General features: G+C 39.0%; 1 protein-coding gene and 1 pseudogene across 3 annotated transcripts in view; one reads left to right on the top strand and one right to left on the bottom strand.

Moving 5' to 3' along the window:
- Window positions 1-21,760, bottom strand: part of THSD7B (thrombospondin type 1 domain containing 7B) — an 865,484-nt gene that overhangs the window by 625,610 nt on the left and 218,114 nt on the right. The gene's annotated exons all lie outside the window — the stretch shown is intronic.
- LOC123480671 (procathepsin L-like) lies at window positions 20,197-21,048 on the top strand (annotated as a pseudogene).

Raw genomic sequence — 21,760 nt, 5'->3', positions numbered from 1 at the left:
TTTATTATTATTCTTTTACTTTAGAAAATGAAACTACATTTTTATTATTAGTGGGTTAGGAAAGCTTTCAGGGGGCATCCTTTATCTAATTATTCATCCAACAACCCCTCATCAGCCTTTGGAAGGGAACCGATAGTGGAGGTGAGGCTGCTAGCTCTGCGGCCAGGCTGGCTGGGCTGGAATGCGCTTCTGTGACTTCCTGGCATGGCCGAACCTCTCGGAGCCTCCGTTCCCTCATATCTGAGATCATTACAAAGGGTTCTTCTGAGAATCCCATGTAAAGCATTCAGCACAGTGTCTGACACAGAGTGAGCATTCAACAAATGGTAGTTGCAGGATATGAACATTCACGCTCTTTTATTATACAAATTTCATTGTTTTGTTTTGCCATTCATTGCTGCACTAGATGAAAGAAACACAAATGTGTCTGTGTCTCTTAATCTCCTGGGAGGTTTTGATGATTAAAACCCTCTCTGCTCTCAAGAAATGCGGAGCTAATTTTTGTGTGGCACTAGTTCAGATTCTAAATTTTACAGGACATCAAAGTCTACTTTTAAAAGAAAAAGAGAGTGATGGTGTTTAGGGAAGAGGTAAAGAATCTTAGAGAAGCAGGAGGCAAAGAGGAGTTTCCTGAGATTAGAAAAGGAGTCTTTAAAGTAGGAATAGTGGTACAGGAATAACTCTGAAATAATAAGGACTGAGCTCCTGTAACACTGACAGCACCCTTCAAGGATCTGAATACGGTATGACAGGGGAGAGTAAAATTCATGTGGAATTTCACATCAGATATGGCGGCACGCAAGGGCAGGTGGGCTCAGAAGGCCTTGAGGTACCCGTCCTCACCCATGGCTTCTATCCCATCCGTGTCACCAAAGCACCAGGAACCTGCAGAGACAAGGGGTGTCTCAGCAGTAAACTCTGTGGACATACAAGTGATTACTAGAAAAGCTCCAATATTATGACTCAACCACAAGGAGGGAGGAGCCCCCAAGTCTGACCAAGTTGAATTTCCTGAAAGTCCATCAGAGTAATTCAAAGTAAAACATTATGTTGATTCATAGCAATAAATAAAGGCCACATCACTTAGATACCTGGTCCTTAGCAAGAGACTGACATTCTCTACTTCAGCTATCACTAGTGTAACTCTGTACACCTATCGGTGACAGAATCTGGGTGTACAACAGTCACTGCTCCCTGAAAGTTTATACTTTAATGAGGGAGATATATATATATATACTTTTAAATCAATTTTAATACATGATAGTGTTATGATGCAGGAAGTATAAAATAAAAGTGGATTCAAGGGAACAGAACCAAGCCTTGCCGTCATAGAAGGTCTCCGTGATGACATGTGAGGAGATATGAGAAGGAGTTCGATGGGAGAACAGCATCTTCAAAGCTTCAGGGATGTGAAGAGAGACCATGAGGTAGTAAAGGAAATAAAAGATGTCCAGTTGGACTGGAAAACAGGAAGCAAGGGAAGGATGGCTTAAGAGAGGTTTGAGGGAGGCAGAGGACTGATCACGCAGAACCAATTACTCCAAATGACTCTGATGAATGATTAGGGCAGTTCACAGCTGAGTCAGGGCAGCCCCTGTAGCCATAGCTATGGAAGCCAGGCAAAGCCTCTCAGGGAGCAGAAGAGGAAGAGGCCAACGCTGAGTAGCCTGGATGGGGAGTTCTAAAGTGGGGACCAGAGAAGCCGGGAGCAAAGCATGAAAGAACTAGAAGCGGTGTCAATGCTCGTGCACTTCTGTGATGCGAGAGTGCAACTTATCGTTAATTAATGAAAACGTTAAATGGAAGTTAATTAAGGACTATGACCCTCCTCATCCTTACTGGATATAGAATATTATTATGGACTAAATGTTTGTGTGCCTCCAAATTCATAAGCTGAGGCCATAATCCTCAATGTAATGGTATTAACAAGTGGGGCCTTCGGGAGGTAATTAGAGTTAGATGATGTCATAGAGAGCAATCTTTGTGATGGAATTAGTCCACTTAGACAAAGAAACCGAACTGTGCTGTCTCAGTCTCTCTCCCTCCCTCTCCCCCCACCACGCCTACCACCTCCCATCCCCTGACCAAGTGAGGGAATACCCAGGAGGCAGCCATCTTCTAGCCAGGAAAAGAGCCCTCACCGGTACCCGAACAAACCTGCTGGCACCCTGATCTCAGACTTGCCAGCCTCCAGAACTATGAGAAAGAAATACCTGTTGTTTAAGCCACCCAGACTCTGGGTATTTTTTATAGCAGCCTGAGCTGACTAAGGCATTTACATGTTTATGGACTAAATGAAAGTGTTCCAGGGCTGACAATACTTGAAAACTCTAAGCTGAGGGATGCCTTTTAGCAAGCAGGTATGGCTTAAGCAGTTGTGGGAAAGCAGCGGGGAGAACTGTTGATCCTGTCCTGCAGGTGAGGAAATATGTTTTATGCAGTGGCCCCAGCTGCATGCATGTTCAGCAGCACAAGGAAAGGGACAAGCTCACACAAGTGATGGAAACCACGGCCAAGCAAATAATTGCAGAGACATCAGAAGACTGAGCACAGGGCTTGAGTATTGGTGTGGACGTGTCCTAGCTGCACTGCTCTGGATAAGTAATAGGTTTCTTGAAAACTTTTCTCACTAAGAAAACAGGACATAATTTCTTTCAAGGCTCTGTTGCTGGCAGAAAGCCAGTCAACCCGCACGAGTAAAAGAAGTTGACTTTGTTTTAAGGATGAAAATGATCACATGGAACCTGCTTATAGGATGAGTAGTCAGGTCTCCAGGGCAGGGAAATAGAAACTAGAATGCATGTGGAAAGCCAGAACTCTTGCAGTGGCTATGATTCCCTACCTCTGCTCTATGTTTTCCTCACATCCTCTGCTTTCCCTATGTGAATGTGATGGACTGTGCCTCATCAGGATGACCAGGTAGCATTTAGTTATCAGCAGAGACTAATTCCTTTCTCTGAATCTCAATATCTAATTCCTAGGAGAGTACCTGGGTGGCCCAGTTCTGCCCCAGAGGCATCAAGTCCCATACAGGAGCCTGGCCCTTAAAGCCCTCCTTGAGGGAGATGGGGAGTGGGGATGGGAGGAGTCTTAAGGAGGGTACTATGGAATTACTTTAACCCTCAGTGTAGGGGGTACAATTTCCCAAAAATTGTCTACAGGAAACTCTCACAAAAGGCTGTGTTTAGGATTCATTGAATTGCTATGTGTAGAATAGCTAGCACATAAAATAATCAATTTGTTATCACCTAGCCCCTTACTGTACCCTCACAAAAAACTTAGTAAATATTCATTCCATGCAGGGCTATCATGACTGACTAAAATGAATTATTTGAATGGATATAGCATTTTCTCTGTGAATTCTTCACCATGTCGGCATTTTTTAGGTAAGTGTATACCCTAGGAAGTTTATATCCAGTTATTATATTTGGAAATAATACAATTCACTTTATAATTTAAAACAATGTATTTATAGAAGTATGAGATAGGCCCATGTTTCAGAAATCCCTATACAGCCTGTTAATGTGCAAATGAACGCAGCAGAAGGATGACTACCAAGTATAACGTAAGTGGAGTAAACACTGGGAGACTGGAGACACCCCCATGCGATGTTAGAAAGCTATAGTTATCATATACTTATCAAATGTCATTGAGAGGACCTTGATTTTGGTTCTTCAATGTTCAGTCATTACTGAATGCCACATACGTACTGAATTTAGTGAACAAATGGATATACTCTGAATAACAAGCTGTATTCAGGCAGAGAAAAATTGAATGTTCAGGCTCTTCTTCCAGTGAGACCTATTAACCTTCCCTTCCATAGTGAAGCAAAACCATCAACTGCTAGAGCTACACCTGTTTGACTTACCTGAATGGATGCCCCTTCCCATACATCCCCCTCAAAGGGGGGATACAGTCTATTCTCTGTATCTATGAGTCTGTTTCTATTTTGTTATTTAGATTACACATATAAATAAAATCATATGATATTTGACTTTGTCTGTCTGATTTATTTCACTTAGCATAATACCCACTAGGTCCATCCATGCTGTTACAAATGGTAAGATTCCATTCTTTTTATGGCTGAGTAATACTCCATTAAATATATGTACCACAACATTTTTATACACTCACCTATTGATAGGCACTTGGGTTGCTTCTAAAACCTGACTATTATAAATAACACTGCAATGAACACAGGGATGCATTTATTCTTTCAAATTAGCATTTTGGGTTTCTTTGGATACATACCCAGAAGTGGAAACACTGAGTAATAAGCCAGTTCTATTTTAATTTCCTGAGATATCTCCATACTATTTTCCACAGTGGCTGCACCAGTCTGCATTCCCACCAACAGTGCACGAGGGTTCCCTTTTCTCCACATCCTCACCACTTGTTAGTTGTTCATTTATTGATGAGGCCATTCTGACAGGTGTGGGTGATATTTCATCATGGTTTTAATTTTCATTTCTCTGCTTCAGGGAACATTTTCAATTGTCATCACTGAAAAGGGAGTGCTACTGGCATCTGTCTATAAGGCACAGGTCAGAGATGCTGCTGAATATCCTACGATGTACAGAACAGTCCCCTGAAACAAAATTACCCAACCCAAACTGTCAAAAGTGCCAAGGCTGAGAAACCCTACTATAAGAAGAACTTAAAAGGGATTTGAAGAAGCTCACTAAAGATGCCTTCTTTACACCAACAGAGAGAAAAAAAGGGGGAGTTGCTTAGGAAACAAATTTAGAGGCAAGCCTCATCACAGAGGTCTTCACATGCAGACTGGCTACATTAAGGTCACGGGTTTGACTCACTGCATAGTCAAAATCTCCATCTTATAGCACTAAGATGTACCACAAACCCCATTTCTTACTACTGGTCTCAAGGAGAACCAGGTCAAAGAATATAAATAGTTCAACATCACTATGAGGAAGATGAATCAAAGTACAAGTCCTACTAATGAAACATTAATAGCATTACTTTGATGATAAGGTAAATCATGATAATGATAAAAACTGTGATGTTAATTCCTTCCTGAGAAGGCTTTTTTGCACTCCCGATAAAATAGCCCTCTCCATCACACTCACCTCACCTCACTACACTCTTTTTCATAGCATGCATCCCTTTACAATTACCAGAAATTAAGGAGATGGGTAGATAGATAGATAATTAATGGAGGTTTCAATTCTTATTGACTGCCTGGTCTACTAGCTTGCAAGCTCCTTGAAGTCAGGCACTTAAATCTATTCTCTGCTGTCTATATTTCTGGATTCACAAGTGTTCCAACTGGGTTTTATAAAGTAGGTGCTCATTCAAAACCTATTGAATGAACAAATGACAATTGCTAACATTTGTACAGTGTATGCTATTACAAGGCACTTTCATTCCTTGAGGAATAACATGTATAGGCACTGTGACTGAGAGATCTGAGCCTATCCCTTACATACTTTACAGGCCAGCAAGAGTGGCAAGCTGTGGAAAGTGTAATTATTAACAAGTGTGATGAGTATTCCAATACAGAATGTTGAGAGTCAGCTGGAAAAGCAGAGCAGAGACCCCTAACAGTGGCAGGGAGGAAGATGTCATTGTTCTTTTAATTTTATCAGTGAGAAAACAGCAGGTCAGAGAACTTAGCAGAATTGTCCTATGTCATGTAGTTGAAAGGTGAAAATAAGATTCTTGTAAATATATGCTAACTCCTTAGATACGAAGATTAATGAAGTGTTACTATTTTGATGTACAAGCATGACTGACGTAAGAGCCCTATCTTCACTCTGCGGAGACCCGGTGTCTTCCACCTCGGCTGGTGTGAGGGTGTTCACGAGTAGCTCTGTATCTGATTGCAATGTACTGCGTGACTCCTCGAATCAAAGTGAGCTGCAGATGTCTGCACAGTGAGATGACCTGCTGTTGCATTTGTCAGCATCGCACAGTTGCAAGTCCTCAAGCAGAGGCATGTGGGGCGGGGGGCGGGGGGCATGTGGAGAAGGTAGGTGGAGAAGAGAAAGTCACCCGATTTTCTTCAGAGTTACGTAAGAACACTGGGTTTGGGATATCAGAGCTATTTTACCACCTTGACATGACTGAAGGACATTCAAAATCAGTCAAAACCAGAACAAATTGCTGAATTCACAGTTAAAGATGTTAACGTTTTATGCGGCATTGATAATTGCACTTACTTAGTCAGAAAATATTTACTAAATGTCAATGACGGGCGAAACATTGAGCTGGTCCTCATCTGGAGACTGGGGCTGGGGTGGGGACCTGGAGCCTAGAGGACAGAGGACAGATGAGGTGCTAAACAACTTACAATGCACAAAATAGCCCCCGCAACATAGAATTATCTGGTACAAAATGTCAGTAGTGCCAACTTTGAGAAATCCCAGGGTAGACCTAATTATCAAAAGAAAGAACCTCTGCCTTCAAGGACTCTGGGTATGCACATAACAACAGCCCAACGTGATCCGCCCCATAGCAGAAAATACGGAATGCCGCTGGAGCACAGGAATGCAGTTCCTAGGTCCCCACTCTTGAGAGAGTCACAGAGGAAGGCATCATTCTCCACCCTTGTTCTCTGATTACCAACATCATTCCTATGTCATAATTAATCTTGGTTTTTAATGCTGGTGCCGGATATCACATCAAAGACTTAAGGAATTTAGTCCCAATGATTTTTAACTTACCCTGTTCTTTTCTTTCTTCAGAAGAAGAAAAACAAGCCCACACAGCATTTTAGGTATAGAGACTGTCAGAAGCAATTTTTAGGTCAACCTTTAAAGGAAGTTTCAAATAACATATTACACTGCACTTTGTACATGGATTTGGAACAAAGAACTTAATTCAAAAGTTAAAAAAATGAAATGATATCACTTTAAGATTAATCTCCACTGGTTAACAACAAGTACAATTTATAAACTATCACTACTTCCTTCATAAACAATGATATTTTTATTAGGATTCTCCTCATTTACGGGAAACAAAATGTGCTACAAAGTGTGATGTCCATGCAAATAGAAAGGTTTCTATAATATAGGACCTTACAGAAAAATTAGAGTTCTGCCTTAAAACATTAAAGAAAAACACACACATACAAACACAGACATTCACCATAGAAATCAACCACATCAAACAAAAGAGCATAATTAATATTCTGAGAGAACTTACTTCCATCTGGTTGACTAAAGAAATACACCAAGCATCCTGGGTTATTCATTAGGTCATAAATTCAGTTTTATTAACAACTAATGAAAACATTTTACAAGATAAGATGACATCTGAAGACACAATGTACCTTTGGGCTAAATGATTTTTTAAATGGTTTCCCCTTAGTTAATTTCCTTCTTATTTTTTCAGGTTTTTTTCCAAAAGGCCTTCTTAAAATAATTTATTTCTACATGTTCAGTTCACTGTTTACCAAAAAATATTAAGTTACACTTCTACCCACTCCTCTATCATCACATCATTTAACAAGACTTAACTCTGGAGAAATAGACATTTTGCAAATAGAAAAAGTGTAAATCAAAATTTTGGTCAGAGCATATTTTCCTGATCCAGCCCAAACTAGGTTATAGTCTTTTTGTGATAATACAAGATTTACACATGCCTTTGCTGGTACCATGGATTTGATATAAAACTATTAAATCTTATTGCCTTAACATCATATAAAATGTATCCAGATATCTGAATCCTACAATAATTGTTGCTGAAACCAAGCCAAATAATATCTGTCATGCTCAGAAAAGTAGTCCACATACCATTTCATATTCTATGATGGATATTTGTCTCCCAGATATTAAAAGAATTAATAACAACATCAATCAATCTGGAAGAGAAGTGATATTTAGGTGGTTTGTAGTTAAATAAAAAGATTTCTGGCCTAATTAATTCATGATAGAAAGTTATTTGTCCAAGTTTTTCATTGGCAATATGGTCCCTATAGCAACATCACTGTTGGCATTTACCTTAATTTCTGCTTTGTTACGTTACCACCAACATGGCATAAGAGTGTCTCTGTGCAATTTTTATCTCATAATGCTATACCTTTGTAATAATTAATGGTCCAAGTTAATTATTCCAAGTGTGGGATTCAAGGTCTGACCAGGTCACAAATTTCAATTACCTTTCACTGATGCAAATTTTACATGCCATCTTCCATGAACTTGTACTTTCTTTGTGAGTTATTTATTCCCTGATATGGAAATATATTAAACTAGGTACTTTCAATCTTTTTCAGAAAGCTTCTGCCTTCATTTCTCCATTACGTGGTCATCTGTTTCTATTGTGATGTTAATGTGACTTGAATCCACAGGAAACTTTTAATTGCTGAAATGCTTCAGAGTATAATTTAAGCATTCCCATAATATTGGTATACATTTTAGTTGTCTATATTTTCTAGGATGTAATTTAAGCTGCCCACAATTTCTTCCCTTCAAGTGACAAATCTCTGATTTAACTGTAACTCCATTCCCTACTGCCGTTTTTACCACATGAATATTTACCCTCTTAGAACTGAGACAGCCTACACATTTACACTCAGGAATGCCTGTCTGCATGCAAATTTTCACTAGGCATCATATGCAATAATGTGACATAAATTTTTTTAAAGTTACACTAATAGATTTACATGCAATACCTTCAAAACTAACAGAACACTGAGATTAATTTGCTTGTCATCTACATAGCTAAGGAGAAAATGTTTTGTGCAATAGTGATTTAAGTAAAATTTATATTTTTTGTACAGAATAATCTCTTTAAATTGTTTATATTCCAGTGTTTGAAAGCAGTGTTTCATATAGTCCATAAGCACTGGTTCAAAAATATTCAAATCTATGATAACATAAAAATATATTTGTGTTTATAGAGCTATAGGGAACATAGAAGACCAGATGATACAGAAATTGCAAAATGTAAAATGGTCAACAATATGAAACGAGATGTACAATATTCAATTAATTCATATTTGTTTAATCAGAATTAACCTGTATTGAGATAAATATTTAAGTATTAAGTTATGTCTCACTTTCTAAAAGATTTGAGAGAGTTGGCTGCTTTCTCTTTCGGCACTGATGCTGGAGGTTGGGGGCTGCGTACAGCAGGACTCACGGTTCAAACAAGTAGAAGGAGGATTACAAGAGGCATTCTTCAATTGCCTTTCCCCAAATCCCAGGCCATGTCACCAGCAAATGTGTGTGCTTCTCACAAACACCCCACACCTTTTCCTGAAAACAGCTCAGGTGGGTATTCAGTTTGCACATTTTTGAAGTAGTTCTTACTATTTTAGTATTTAAAGGTGTGAAAATGGTTCTCTATTTAATACCATTAGCTCAGATCTTCCTCTTAATTTTAAAAAGATGGAAAGTTTATGATTTATTATAAATCTGTACAAAGTGCATAAATAAATATATGTGCACATATATAAAATCTCAAGTGAGTTTTCTCCCCATTCTAGGAACACTCAAAACCATGTAATTTGATCAATACTTTATTAGATTCAATTCTAAGGCAGAGACAAAAAATAAAACCTTTAGAAGGTGAAACTTCAGTTAGTATTATAATGTGACTGTGCTATTTGAAATCTATACAAAAGAATCTAGAAAAATAGCTTTTCTTTCTCTTCTCTGTATAATGAAAAGCCTAGATTGTAAGTTCATTCCTCTATAATAAAAGCCAAATTAATTGGTTAGCTTTAAATTCATGAAATTTGGAAACTGCAGAAGTAATTATGACATGGAGTAGCCAACTATATAGGTATACAAATACTTCTATTAAGATATCTCAGTTTCTTCCCACAATAATGCCAGCACATGATTTCTGGTCACCGACCATTATAACACCTCACGGCTTAACTGATGTGAAAAGTCACAAAGTGCCAGTGCACCGAAGTCAAAGGATGGACAGTTTCACTGATGACAAAGCCATTGCCCCAGGGAAAAAAGACAGAAGATGATATTTTCTGTGTATACTTCCATTTCTTTTCCCTAGGGGATTCAAACATGAAACAACAAACATGCTCTGGCAAGCTTCAGAATCTTTCACCTCCACCAACTGACTTACTCAGAAACATTTGTTGGCTCAAGAGGAAAATTATTGGTAAAATAAATGGGTTAAGTACTGAAATCACATTTTCTTTTAAAAAGCCAAGAGGATGTCATGTGTTGTTCCTGACTTTGCTCCTCTTCACAGTAAGAACAATAAACAATTTTTCAAGAACAAGATGTCACTGAGGATCCACCAGGTGAGACTGAATCACCCCCCCCGAACCACAGAGACAAAGAAAGACTGCACTAGAGGGGAAAAGAAGTGGAACCCACAGGTTACCTGCACTGCCGCTCCCCGCAAACAACACAGCACCACAGGAAGAGGTCTCCCCTGAGCCTCTGGTTCCTCTAGTGGGTAAAGAAAATCCAGGAGGAACAACCAGCACCCCCGGAATTGTGGGTAGCTTTGCAGGAGCCCTTAATCTGATCGCACACTACTGGGATTGCGGGGGAATGTGCAAGGCCCAACCACTTGAAATCTGTGATGAATAAGTGAGGAGGGGCTTGCAATAATAACCAGCAAACTCAAACATGCAGTGCCCAAGTAGTGATCCCAACCAGTGGCTTTGCTCGTCTGCAGAACCAAGTCGGGGGCACATTCTGCAGGGAACTCAGTGGGGTGCAGACCTGCCTGACTTGAATCCTCCAAGGAAGAGTTTTGCTCATGCTAAAGCCCCATTTGCCCACACTCAGGCAACGGAAATGTCACATCGCTCTACCCCCTGTGGAGAATGTCCTTTGGCTGCATTTGACCAGAAGAGCGGGCAACAACTCCTGGAAGTTGTGTGGGCCAGTGGCACTTGACAACTTGCAGAGCAAATCCAGCAGCCCTGTTCAGTCAGGGACCTTGGGGTGCTGGTCAGCTTGAATCAAGACAACAACAAAGATATGTACTGGCTTTGGAGATGCTTTTCCAACTACACCACAGCAGGAGATCTAATTCATAGTCCTGCTCATTGCTGAAGACAGTCATCATTCTACCCAACCAGGGAACTGAACCAGAGCATTTAGGAAGCTGCACAGCCCATTGAACAGCCCCACATCCATGGCACTTGGACTGAGAGCAGAGCCATTGCTTCCCTCGTCTGCAGAGCAACACCATTGGCCTCACCTGATCAGAGAATTCAGTGCACACTCTGGCTTAATTTGGACCCCCAAACATTGAGCTGTGCAGTCCCTGGCTCCAATCCTGATGTCCTACAAAAGCAGGGGAGCCAGTTCATAGCTCCATTCACACCTGAATATAATAGCCAGTCCCAACCATCTACTAAGACTGACTGGAGAATCCAGGCAGCCTCCGAGCCCAACCGACAGCCTCACTGGAGTAGGAAACCAAGCCAACAGCCCTATCCAACTGTTCTCAGCCAGTGGCACACCCACCCCCATCCTCATCTTCAGAGTTTGAACAGTTGCTTTGCCTCAAAACAGAACATTATATAGGAAGCCTATCTGCACAAGGACATTACCAGGAGAAACATCCAGAAACCCAAGTTTGACAAAGCAACTAGAAGAGAAGCCCAATTACTTAAATATGCAGATATCAATGTAAGGAGTCAAGTATCATGAAAAAGCATGTAAATATAGTACCACTAAAAGAAATTAATAGAGATCCAATAACTGACCCGAAGTACATAGAGATCTATGAACTATCAGAGAATTCAGAATAATACTCTTTTTTGATATATTTATTGATTATGCTATTACAGTTGTCCCATTTCCGGCCCTTCACTCAACTCCAGCCTGCCCACCCCCTCCCTCCCACATTCCCCCCCTATAGTTCATGTCCATGGGTCATACTTATAAGTTCTTTGGCTTCTACATTTCCTACACTATTCTTACCCTCCCCCTGTCTATTTTCCACCTATCATCTATGCTACTTATTCTCTGTACCTTTCCCCCCTCTCCCCCTCCCAATCCCCTATTGACAACCCTCCATGTGATCTCCATTTCTGTGGTTCTGTTCCTGTTCTAGTTGTTTGCTTAGTTTTCTTTTGTTTTGGTTTTAGGTGTGGTTGTTAATAACTGTGAGTTTGCTGTCATTTTTACTGTTCATATTTTTGATCTTCTTTTTCTTAGATAAGTCCCTTTAACATTTCATATAATAATGGCTTGGTGATGATGAACTCCTTTAACTTGACCTTATCTGGGAAGCACTTTATCTGCCCTTCCATTCTAAATGATAGCTTTGCTGGATACAGTAATCTTGGATGTAGGCCCTTGCCTTTCATGACTTGGAATACTTCTTGCCAGTCCCTTCTTGCCTGTAAGGTCTCTTTGGAGAAATCAGCTGACAGTCTTATGGGAACCCCTTTGTAGGTAACTGTGTCCTTTTCTCTTGCTGCTTCTAAGATTCTCTCCTTCTCTTTCATCTTGGGTAATGTAATGATGATGTGCCTTGGTGTGTTCCTCCTTGGGTCCAGCTTCTTTGGGACTCTCTGAGCTTCCTGGACCTCCTGGAAGTCTATTTCCTTTGCCAGACTGGGGAAGTTCTCCTTCATTATTTGTTCAAATAAGTTTTCAAGTTTTTGTTCTTCCTCTTCTCCTTCTGGCACCCCTATAATTCGGATGTTGGAACGTTTCAAGATGTTCTGGAGGTTCCTAAGCCTCTCTTCATTTTTCTGAATTCTTGTTTCTTCATTCTTTTCTGGTTGGATGTTTCTTTCTCCCTTCTGGTCCACACCATTGATTTGAGTCCCAGTTTCCTTCACATCACTATTGGTTCCCTGTACATTTTCCTTTGTTTCTCTTAGCATAGGCTTCATTTTTTCATCTGGTTTTCGAACAGATTCAACCAATTCTGTGAGCATCTTGATAACCAGTGTTTTGGACTGTACATCCGATAGGTTGGCTATCTCTTCCTCGCTTAGTTGTATTTTTTCTGGAGCTTTGAAGTGTTCTGTCATTTGGGCCATTTTTTTTTTTTTTTTGTCTCGGCTAGTCTGTTACTTAAAGGGGCAGAGCCTTAGGTGTTCACCAGGGCGGGGTAATGCTGGCCGCTGCGCTGTGATGCTGTACAGTGGGGGAGAGGCCGAGAGGGAGCAATGGCACCCGCTTCACTCTCCTCCAGATTTCAATCATTCACTCCGATACCCACAATCAAACTGGGCCCCTCTGGTGCTGGTTCCCAAGTGGGTGGGCCTGTACACGTTCTAGGCCCCTGTGGGTCTCTCCAACGACCTCTCCTGTGAGGCTGGGAGTCTCTCCTGCTGCTGCCCCAACCCCCAGGGGCGTTTTCAATCAGAGGTTTGAGGCTTTATTTCCCTGTGCTGGAGCCCTGGGTTATGTGGTCTGCTTCGCTCCCGTCCCCGCCGTTTGTCCTGGTTTATCTGTGTGCAAATGTGGGGCCGCGGGGTGCTACCCACCGCTCTGCCTGCCCCATTCTCGGCCACTCTGAGTCCGGCCCTCTCGGTTTATCTGTGTGCGAATGTAGGGCCGCAGGGTCTGCTAGAGGTCAGACTGCCTGCCCCATTCATCCCACACTCTGCCAGTCTAGGTCCCACCATGGCCACGTGAATCCTCTCCGCCCCTCCTACGGGTTTGGATGAATGTTTCTTTTTTATCAAGTTGGTGTCGGACTTCCTTGCCGTTCGATTTTCTGTCAGTTCTGGTTGTGCGAGGAGGCACAATGTGTCTACCTACGCCACCATCTTGGTTCTCAGAATAATACTCTTAAGAAGTTTTAGTGAACTCCAAAAAAGCACAGATGGACAACTAAATGATATTTAAAAAAATAATACATCGTAAAAAAAGAAAGTCAACAAATAAATAGCAACCATCAAAAAATCCTAGAATTAAACTGAAATAAATAACTTAATAGAGTTTCAAAGGTAGACTCAACCAAGTAGAACAAAGAATCAGTGCATGAGACTATAGGAGATTAACTCATAGACAGCAGGCTGACAGCTGTCGAAAATGGGAAGGCTAGAGGGTGGAAGGATTAAGCAAAAATGAAAATAAAGTGACAGAACTCATGGACACGGACAACAGGACAATAGTGTGGTGACTTCAAGGGAGAAGGGGAGTGGAGGCAGATAGAGGAGGGTATAGGGGGATAAATGGTTATGCAACGAGACTTGACTGGGGGTGGTGAACACACAGTACAGTGTACAGATAATGTGTTGTAGAATTGTGCACTTGAAACGTGTATACTTTTGTTAAACAGTGTTACCCCAATAAATTGAATAGAAAGGGGAAAAAACAAAATTATCCAGTCAGAGGAGCAAAAGGAGAAAAAGAGGTAAGAAAGCCTATAGGGGTTATGGGACACATGAAATGATATTTGCATTTTGGGAATTCCAGAAGGAGAAAAGAAAGACAAAGGGACAGAAAGCATATTTAATACATTAGTGGCTGAAAACTTACCAAACATGGGGAGAGAAATGGACATACATATCCATGAGGCCCAAAGGACTTCAAACAGTTTGAGCTTGAATGGGACTCACTGAAACACATTTAACTAAATTTTCAAAAGTCAGAGACAAAGGAAGAGATTGACAAAACTAGGGGATTTTAACACCCCATTTACATCAATGGATAGCTCTTCCAACAGAAAATCAACAAAAAGACAGTGGCCTTAAATGACACACCAGATCAAATGGCTTTAATTGATATCTTCAGAGAATTTCACCCCAAAGCAATAGCATATATATTCTTTTCAAGAGCAGCAAGAGACAAGAGAGACGTTACATACCAGGGAACCCCCATAAGACTATTGGAAAATTTCTCAACAAAAAGGTTTTGGCCAGGAAAGAACAAGATGACATATTTAAAATGTGAAACAAAAATAACTCACAGCCAAGAACTCTACACCCAGCAAAACTGTTCTTCAGAATAAAAGAGGGAAAGAGACTTCGTCCAAAAAACAAGAGCTGAAGAAGTTCTTACCTGATCTGCTTTACAAGAAATGCAAAGGGAATTCTTTGAGTTAAAGGAAAAGAATGCTAACTAACATCATCAAAACATAAAAAGATACTATAAATCTCACTGGTAATGATATATATATAGTCATAGTTAGATTCTACAATATGGTAATAATGGTGCATAATTCCCTTACACTCTAGTTTAAAAGTTTTTTAAGTAGAGTAAAAAAACAGTAACTACAACAATTTGTTATTAGTTACACAATATGAAAAAACATTTACATTGTGATAGCTATAACCTAAAATGTGAGAGGGGAATACAAAAGTATAAAGTTTATTAACAGTTACACTGTTATCAGTATAAAATAGGGTATTATAATTTTAAGATATTTTATGTAAGCCTCAGGGTAACCACAAGGGAAAATCCTATGGTATTTACCCAAAATCTATGATAAGGAAGTCAAAGTGTACTAATACCGAAAGACATCCAAATACACACACACCAAAGACAACAGGATGAGAAACAAGGAATAATAGAACTACAAAACAACTGGAACACAATCAACAAAACAGAAACAAGTTCTTACCTAGCAATACTTACTTTAAACAAAGCAAATTAAATTCTCTAAACAAAAGACAGAGAATGGCTGAATAAGTTTAAAAAAAAACAACAAGACATGTTGCCTACAAGAGACTCACTTTAGCCTAATGACACACAAACTGAGAAATGGAAAAAGACATCTCAAGGAAATGGTAAAAAAAAAAAAAAAAAACACACACAAGGGGTAGTTATATTAGATAAAATAAACTTTAAACTAAAAAAAAAAAAGGTAGAAAGAAACAAAGAAGGTCATCATATAATGATAAAGGGACAAATATATCAAGAAAATATAATAATTGCAAATATGTATGTACCCAACATTGAAGCACCTAAATATTTAAAGCAAAAACTAACAGAGCTAAAATAAAAAATAAACAGTAACACAATAATAGATGGGGACTTAAATATCCCACGCACAATAATGGGTAGATCACCCAGACAGAATCAATAATCAAACTGGAGATTTGAACAACATTTTGGACCAAGTAAATATAACAGAAATAAAACAGAACCTTCTATTAAACAGCAGCAGAATACACATTTTTCTCAATTGAACACAGAACATTTTCTAGAATAGGCCATACAGCATGCCAGAAAACAGGTCTTAGTAAATTGAAGAATACTGAAATCAAATCAAGTATCCTCTCTGACCACGGTGGCATAAAACTGGAAATCAAAGAACACTGGAAAATTCACAAACACATGGAAATTGAACAACATTCTCCCGAACAATCAATGGATACAAGAAAAAATAAGGATATTAGAAAGTTTGTTGACACAAACAATATTAGAAAGCATGGTTACGAAACACAACCTAACCATACTTGTGGGATGCAACAAAAGCATTTTTAAATGGGTCTTTCATAGCAATAAACACTTTTATTAAGAAGCAAGAAGATCCCAAATGAACAACCTAACTCAAAACCTTAAGGACTTAAAAAAGAACAAAGTTAGCAGGAGAAAGGAAATAAAAATAAAGGTTAGAGCAGAAATTAAAAGTAGACAACAAAAAAACACTAAAAAAAATAAACTAGAAGTTGGTTATTTGAAATAATGAAATTGACAAACCTTTAGCTAGACTAACCAAGAAAAACAGAAAAAAATAGCAAAATTATAAATATAAAAGGAGAAATTACAACGGATATGATATATATCTGAAGGACCATAAGAGGCTACTATGAACAACCATATGCCAACAAACTTAGAAAAAAATTCTAATAATTTAGAAACAACCCCATTATCAAGACTGAATCAAGAAGAAAAAGAAAATCTAAATATATCAATTATAGTAAATATATTGAATAGTAATCTAAACTCTCCCAAAAAGAAGCTCAGGATGAGATGGCTTCATTGGTGAATTGTATTAAACCTTTAAAGAAGAATTAACACCAATCCTTCTGAAACTCTTCCAAAAAACTGAAGAGGAGGAAACTACCCACCCCCACTTCATTTTATGAGGCCAGCATTGTCCTTACACCAAAAACCAAGAAAGAATGTTACTAGAAAAGAAAACTACAGGCCAATGTCCCTGAAGAATACAGATGTAAAAATTCTTAATAAGATATTAGCAAACCAAATTCAGAAACACATTAAAAAGATCATCCACCATTATCAAGTGGGATTTATCCCTGGGATGCAAGGATGGTTCAACGTGACATGGGAAATTAATATAATGAAAGAAAATAATTATATGATCATCTCAATTTATAGAGAAAATTCACTTGACAAAATTCAACATTCAGTCATGTTAAAAACTCCTAACAAATTACACATAGAAGAAATATATCTCGACATAAAGGATAGCCTCTTTTCCCATTCCTAGTCAACATAGTACTAGAAGTCCTAGCTAGAGCTTTTAGCAAGAGAAAGAAATCAAAGGTACTAGAATTGGAAAGAAAGAAGTAAAATTGTCTGTATTTGCAAATGGTATAATTTTATACAGGGAAAATCTTAAAGACTCAACAACCAAAAAAAACACCAGATTCAATCAGAAAATTTAGTCAAATAAAATATAAAGTTAACATACAAAATCAGCAGTATTCTATACATTAACAACAAATTTTCTGTAAAATAAAGAAATTGATCTCATTTATATTGCATCTAAAATAACAACAAAAATATACTTCAAGGAACTGGATGATCACTACTCTAAAAACTATAAGACATTGAACCCATAAATTCAATGCAATCCCTATCAAGAATTCAATGGTATTTTTTCAGAAATATAAAAAATACATTCCTAAAACTTTTATGGAACCAATAAAAGACCCTGAAATAGACAAAAAAAAATCTTTAGAAAGAAGAACAAAACAGGAGACATCACACTTCAATTTCAAGCTATACTAAAAAGTTATGGTCATCAAAAGAGTATGATACTGCCATAAAAGAAACAAACAGAAGAATAAGACAGAACTGAGAGCCCAGAAAGAAACCCAAGTATATACAGTTAACTCATATTTGACAAGGGAACCTAGAATATTTGAGAAAAGACTGCCTTATCAATAAATGGTTCTTGGATAATTGGATATTAACATATAAAAGTGAAACTGGACTTACACCACTCACAAAAATTAACTCAAAAAGGATTAAAGACTTAAATGTAAGACCTGAAACCATGAAAATCCTAGAATAAAACATAAGAATAAAGCTCCTTGACATGAATCCTACTAATGATTTTTTTTATTGTTGACACTATTACCGATGTCCCTCATTTCCCCCTCTTCATCCCCCTCCACCCAACCCTTACCCCAGCCTTCACCACTTTGTTTTCTGTATCTATGGGCTATGCAGATATGTACTTTGGCTACTCTCTTCCTGTCCCCCCAACCCCTCCCCTCTGAGATCTGTCAGTCTGTTCCATGTACCCTTGCCTCTCGTCACATTTTGTTCATCAGTTTATTTTGCTCACTAGATTCCACATATAAGAGAGATCATACAGTATTTGTCTTTCTCTGATTGCTTTATTTCGTTTAGCATAATAATAACCAGGTCTGACCATGCTGTCACAAAGGGTGAGAGTTCCTTCTTTTTCATAGTGCAGTAGTGTTCCATTACGTAAATGCACCATGACTTTCTTTTTTTAATTTTAAAAGTTTTTTTATTTTTTTATTTTAATTTTTTATTGTTGTTCATGTATAGTTGTCTCCATTTTCCCACCACCATTTCTACCCCCACCCCTTCCACCTCCCACACTCAATCCTTCCCCCCTTTGGCTTTGTCCGTTGATCCTCTATACATGTTCCTTGATGACCCTTTCTCTTCTTTTCCCCCATTATCCTTCCCCCTTCCCTCTGGTCACTGTCAGCTTGTTCTTTATTTCCATGTCCCTGGTTCTATTTTGTTTGCTCGTTTGTTTTGCTAAGTGAAGTAAGCCAGGTGATAAAAGACAAATACCATATGATCTCATTTATAAGTACAACCTAATCAATGCACCATGCTTTTTAATCCACTCTTCCACTGATGGGCACTTGGGCCGTTTCCAGATCCTGGCAGTTGTAAATAACGCTGCCAAGAACACAGGGATGCATGTATTCTTTCTGATTGGTGTTTTGGGATGCTTAGGATTTATTCCCAGAAGTGAGATCGCTGGGTCTGACACCTAAAGCACAAGCAACAAAATCAAAAATAAACAAATGGTACTACATCAAACAAAAAAGCTTCTGAACAGCAACAAAAACCATCAGAAAAACACCTACAAAATGGAAAAAAAGTTTGCAAATTATATATCTAATAAGGTGTTAATATTCAAAATATATAAAGAACTCATACAACTCAATAGCAAAAAGAAAAATTAAAATGGGTAAAGGACCTGAATAGACTTTCCTCTGAAGAAGACATACAAAAGCCAACATAAAAACATGCTCAACACCACTAGTCATTAGAGAAATGTAAATTAAAAACACAATGGGACATCTCCTCATGCCTGTTAGAATGGCCATCAAATATGTAATTTTTCCCTGTGAAGTATCTTGTTCTTTTGTATTTCACTGACTTTTTCTTCAATCCATGATAGGGACCATATTGATAAACTTTAGTAATATCCACCAACCCATCAGTAAGCAGTTGTTTACTTAAGAAAAATAATGTGATTTACAGAATAAAAAGCTGCAGTGGTTCTCTCAGAATAATAAGTATGAAAGAGAGAGAGAGTGTGTGTGTGTAAATGTGCACACTTCTAATTTTACACAAAACCATCTTTGAATTCTCATCATAATGACATTTTTTTTTCTTTTGACTGATGACAAAAGTAATTTCCTACAAAGTTTCCAATTAATGTTGGCTTTGTAGCTTCTCACAATCAAAACTCTAAAACAGAACTGGAACTCTGCAACTGACTGCATTGCTTTCCAGAGGCAGCGCTGAGGGGTGGGGAGGTAAAGGGCATTTCTCTGGCGTCTATGGAAGAGGACAGACAGGTTAGGGTTTTGAGAGAATTCATAAAATCTCTATGATATTCTTAATAAAAATAAGTAATCTAGGGCTTTGGAGACCCCTGGACCTGCACACACTGACTGTGCTTGCGCAGCTGCATCTACCGCAGTTTTCTGAACAGGAATCCTTCACTCTTCCTGACCGCCCTTTGCCTGGGAATGCCTCAGCCGTGCCAAAATCTGATCACAGTTCAGTTGCATAATGGAACGGGTGGCAGACAACACATAGAAAACTAGATAATGAGAACGATGAAGCACAGGAGAGAACAATGTGGGAAAAGAATGTGAAAATTTTTCAGTTGCACAGTCAGGACTACAGCCAAGGGAAACACAACTTCACCATGGCAATGAATGCCTTTGGTGCTATGACCGAAGTAGAATTCAGGCAGGTGTAGAATGTCCTTCAAAACCAGAAGCACAGGAAGCGGGAAGTGTTCCAAGAACCTCCCTTTGCGAGATCCCAACATCTGTGAATGGGAGAGAGAAAGGCTATGTAACTCTTGTGAAGGACCACGGTCAGTGTGGTTCTTGCTGGGCTTTTAGTGCAACTGGTGCCCTTGGAGGACAGATGTTCCAGAAAACTGGCAAACTGTTTCACTGAGTGAATAGAACCTGGCGGACTGCTCTCAGTCTCCATGCAGTGAGGGTTGCAGTGGTAGCATGAGGGATAATGCTTCCCAGTATGCTGAGGACTACAAAGGCCTGGACCCAGAGGAATCCTATCCATATCGTAGAAGAGATTTATCCTGCAAAAACAAGCCTGAGTTTTCTGCTGCCAACGGCACTGGCTTCATGGACATTCATAAACAAGAGAGGTCCCTCACAAAGGCAGTGGCAAGTGTGGGGCCCATTTCTGTTGCTATAAATGCGAGTTGTAGATCTCCCCGGTTTTATTTTAAAAAGTCATTGATTATGAAGCAGAATACAGCACTGAAAACCTGGACTGAGGAGTTCTGGTGGTTGGCTATGGCTTTGAAGTAGCACAATTGAATAACAATAAGTACTGGATTGTCCAGAAAAGCTGGGATACAGCTTGGAGCATGGATGGCTACATAAAAATGGCAAAAGACTGCAACAACCACTTTGAAATTGCCACCACAGCCAGCTATCCTACTGTGTGAGATGATGGTGATTAAGAGAGATGTGATTACGAATAGAATATCCAGAGGGGAAATTTATCTTACAACTGGCCAGACCCATTGTGAGAGAGAAAGCACTGGAATCACTGAGGATCTAAGCGGTAATTTGAACTGTGACATTTTACAGTGGTAAAGGTTACTACATCTTTAATTATTGTGAAAACAGTTTTGTATGATTGACTTGCCTAATAACTTTTAAATTTTGATGTTTTAAAAGGATGTGTAAGGTTTCATCTTTTTAAAATAAAACTTAATTAAAAGGTAAAAAAAACATGTAATGTAGCCTAGAAATTAAAATGCTATAAAGTCAGGTAAATGTCAGATCAGAATCTTAGTTCTACCACATGCACTGTTTAACTACAGGCATATTACTGCGCTGCTTTGTGACTCTTTTCCCTGGTCCGTAAGGTGGACCTGAGTGTGTTCGATTCACCTCAGACTTAGCTGTAATAACTGATGAGCTGATGAATGCAAAGTCAGGCCTAATGCAGGGTGGGTTTATGGTAAGTAGGTGCATATGAAGAACATTTCTAGGGGAAGACGGTCATCTAAAGGTGGCACTTCAAAGAAATTCATATGAGCACCAGAGCCTTTTCAGTCCTGCAAAGAAAGGGACCCTCTCATCTGACGATTTTGTATTCTTCATGGCTGCCGTGCTGAGCCTTGAACATCGCTTTAGATCTAATAGGAGATT

The sequence above is a fragment of the Desmodus rotundus genome, chromosome 2 (genome assembly GCF_022682495.2).
Source record: "Desmodus rotundus isolate HL8 chromosome 2, HLdesRot8A.1, whole genome shotgun sequence".
Classification (NCBI taxonomy): domain Eukaryota; kingdom Metazoa; phylum Chordata; class Mammalia; order Chiroptera; family Phyllostomidae; genus Desmodus; species Desmodus rotundus.
Note: the sequence above shows the minus strand (reverse complement) of the source record. Positions and strands in the feature narration are given on the sequence as shown.